The sequence below is a fragment of the Fukomys damarensis genome, unplaced genomic scaffold (assembly GCF_012274545.1).
Source record: "Fukomys damarensis isolate Sample0158 unplaced genomic scaffold, DMR_v1.0_HiC HiC_scaffold_25, whole genome shotgun sequence".
Lineage (NCBI taxonomy): Eukaryota > Metazoa > Chordata > Mammalia > Rodentia > Bathyergidae > Fukomys > Fukomys damarensis.
Window position 1 is genome coordinate 24,170,568 of NW_022900937.1, and position 3,327 is coordinate 24,173,894.

Sequence of the window (3,327 nt, forward strand, 5' to 3'; positions counted from 1 at the left end):
ATCCACACGCCTCCCGCCCGGCGCTCTACGGGAAGCCGAGGAGGTCAGCCCCCCCCAAAATACACGCCCTCGAGCCCGGCGTTACCCGCCACCCAGGCTGTTGCCCGAACCCGGCTCAGCGTGCTCTCACCGCAAAGCTCCTCAGCCACTCGTCACTGCCCGTCCCCCTCAGCTTCAACCTCGCACTCAGCGGGGAGGCCCGAGAACAGCGCGGGCGCAGGCCCGCCGAAGCTGACTGGCAGCTCCCCTTCAGTTCACGAAGCGGTCGCAGGCCTTAGTGCCCAGACTGGGAAGGAGGGAGGGAGGGAGGGAAACTCCAAGGGGGAAAGGGGAGGGGGGAAGATGGAGAAACCGTCTCCGCCGCCTCTACCGCCGCGGTCGCTTCTCTGTTACCCGGGAAATCCCGCCCACTCCCCAGGCCCGCCCCGCCGAGGGAAGGCTCAGCTTCGTTCAGCCACAGGACACAGTCTCCGTTCATCAAAAGCTTAGCCAATCACTGCACCCCGCCTGCCCACGTTCCGCCCCTTCCCCCTCGGCTAGAGGGGAGGGGGAGCAGCTCACCTTCTCCACGCCCCTATTGGCGGGGAGCTTCCCTAACTCAACCCCGCCTATTGGAGGTGGCTCGCTGAATCCCACCCCCAAACCACAACACTATTGGCGAAAACTGGGAAGCTCTGCACGTTTCATTGGGGAACTCTACAAATCCCGCCCTGTACCGCCTGAACCACAGGCCTAACAAATCGGCTCCCGCCTCCGCCGGTCTTTGCATTGGAAGCTACCTCTGGCTCTCCCACTGCCTCAGGAAGGTAAGTAACTGAAGTGGGGTAAAATGTCCGTAAGTGAAGCAGGCCCCTCCCACCACACTGGCGGGCCAGGCCCCGCCCCTAGAAGGCGGATTGGCTAGTTCTGCGCCGGTCGCCCCCTCATTGGACGCGACTCCCGTCCAGGAAGGAGCCGATTCCGCCCCGTGAGAGAAGGCTGAACCTCAGCAGTCCTTTTGTGGAATGTTTACTCTAGAGACTGGATCGCAGAGTTCCAAGGCCCGGGACTGAGGGGTGCGCGGCGCAGCAGCGAGACTCAAGACACTGGGATTAGCAGGGGAAAGGCAGAGGCACTGCCAACCCGAAGGACTCCCTAGCAAAACAATGAACAAGAGCCTTATCCTTCCCTCCCAGTCATGTTTAAACTTAGGCGTGCTGCCTTCCCGTGAACTCCAGTATCTGGAGCGACCACAGCTCCGTTCAGCAAGCAGAATACAGAACTCAGGTTTAGAGCCCGAAGCTGAAAAATAACCCCTGGGGCTGCCGCCCCGCCGCTACGGGAAGGCTGCACACTGCTTGCTCTCTAAACCTGCAGGCTCAGGAGGGCGGGATCACCAACAGGGCGGCCCCAGGAATCCGCTGCCCTGCAAGCCTCCAGGAAGCAGTGGGGAGGAGAAAGGCATTGACGATTTCTCAGGCAGATCGAGAGGCACTTAGAGCCAGAGGCAAAAATATCAAGAGACCATGTAGAAACGAGTGTGCACCACAAGAAAGTGTGCACAGGCAAGCGCCCGTAGTCTCAGCTCCTGAAAAGGTTGAGGTAGGAAGATTGATGGCGCCCAAGGGTTCTGAGCCAACTGGGCACCAAAGTGAAACCTATTTTTTTTTAAACTCTGTTCCTCTGCCAGAGCATTTTGGTGGCAGTCTCTAGGCATTATCTCGGTAGGGAAGAACGCCACGAACATATATGGTGCTTGCGATAACTAGTTGCTTTATTTAATCACCAAACGGGACGTGGGCCCGACCTGGCCTTGCTTTGGGGGCGCTCGCGCAGCGCCGGCAGAAGGGGCGGGCCCAGTGTTCCCGCTTTTTCCCGCAAAAAGGATCTTTCCAGACCTAGGTCCACAACGGTCCTCCCCAGATGATAAAACGGAGATGGCCAGAAACTAGCGCTGGCAACAGGTGGCTCTGACTCCAGGGATGGCCTCGAGCCACGAGGCTAGGGCAGTGAGTTGCGAACTCCGCGAGTGGCCGGCAGGTGGGAGCACCCTCCCTTTAACTGAGCCAAGCCCGGGCCGAGCCAAAGCTCTAAAAATAAGTCAGACGGACGCAACGGGCCAAACCGCTCGAACTAATGTGGACGCGGCTCCCTGTGCTGGCTTAAGGCCACCTTCCTCCCCTCGACTGCTCGCACACGGCGCGTAGACTCCAAAGCCACGCAAAACCCACTACAGAGGATGCCTCCGCTACCCCTGGCCGCGGGGCACGAGCGGCCCTGGATCGTGAGTGCCCAAAGTTCCTACCCTAGGCTGTCAGGGTTTTGGATATGATCACCTTAGGACACAGCCAGCGTTCTCAAGGTTGTCAGGTTTAAACTAAGGGACGCCAAGAAGCAGGACAAGCTACGGCATGTGAACTTCAGTTCACGGACCGGGTCAGAGCCACCCCTCTTTTCCATGCCTGCAAAACCCCAGGGCTACGCGTCCCCAAAATCTACTCCACACCGTTATGACCTAGCTTCACTCCAGGGCTCTGGATCTCAGGACTTGGAAGAACCTTTGTGTGCCTCCACGGTGTTCCCCCGCCCCCGCCAAGGGCGCCGAGCCCCATACTTCCGGGCGGGAGGGCAGTTGCCGGAGCTGGGCGGGCCTCACCCATGTGCCGAGCGCGCTTCCGATCGCGGGAGGGGGTGGACTTCCCCTCAAGGTACGCTTCGCCGGAGGGGGGCGGGACTCTCCATTCCACCAATCAGAGGGAGGGGCCGGACCTTGCGCCTGACGTCAGGCGCATGGCTCCTCTCCTCCCTTCACCCCCCCCAAAAAATCCTAGCAACTTAAACTGCAGCCCGCCCCCCCGTTAGGCGGAGCTCGGGAGAATACTACCCAATCCACATCCAAGAAGGGAAAAGGAGTCTCGCCCAACCAGTGGAAGACAAGAGGAGGCGGAGCCTCTGGGGAGCCTGAGGTGGGTGGAGGAGAGGAAGTGGCCCCGCCCCTCAAGTCCCCTTTGGGCCGCTTGCACAAGCCGCCGGCAGAGCAGATAGTAAACAGTTTAGGATGGCGCGGAGGCTGGTGGGCCCTTCAAGACCTGGCCGGATCCAGCTCCCTCAGCGGCTAGCTTTGGCTCTTTGGGCGCACCCCTCGCCCCTCTCGCTCTCTCATTCATTTCCCTTTCTCGGCCCCGCGCATGGAGACTTTTCTCCGGCGCCGACCTTCACGGCCCCTTGCAGGCCACCCTCGTGGACACGCGCCGCGCTCGCGTCGGCCGGCTCCGGGCGGAGGGAACCGAGCAGCGGTCAGGAGGGAGCAGGGCCGCCCGAAGAGGAGGGAAGGGACCCACTCCGGGC

At 61.1% G+C, this 3,327-nt stretch overlaps 1 protein-coding gene and 1 long non-coding RNA gene across 3 annotated transcripts in view; one reads left to right on the top strand and one right to left on the bottom strand.

The window, feature by feature from the left end:
* Sin3a (SIN3 transcription regulator family member A) overlaps positions 1-2,612 on the bottom strand; it is a 65,956-nt gene extending 63,344 nt beyond the window's left edge. Inside the window, exon 1 of one of the 2 annotated variants that reach the window (XM_010626377.3) lies at positions 2,594-2,612. The gene's annotated coding sequence lies outside the window, so the exon portion shown is untranslated. Of the gene's footprint in view, positions 1-130; positions 406-2,593 lie in introns of those variants that run through there. The other variant, XM_010626370.3, reaches the window with a different exon arrangement.
* LOC117283358 overlaps positions 633-3,327 on the top strand; it is a 14,480-nt gene continuing 11,785 nt past the window's right edge. The window contains exon 1 of the long non-coding RNA XR_004514313.1: positions 633-806. This is a non-coding gene — a long non-coding RNA (uncharacterized LOC117283358). The remainder of the gene's footprint in view (positions 807-3,327) is intronic.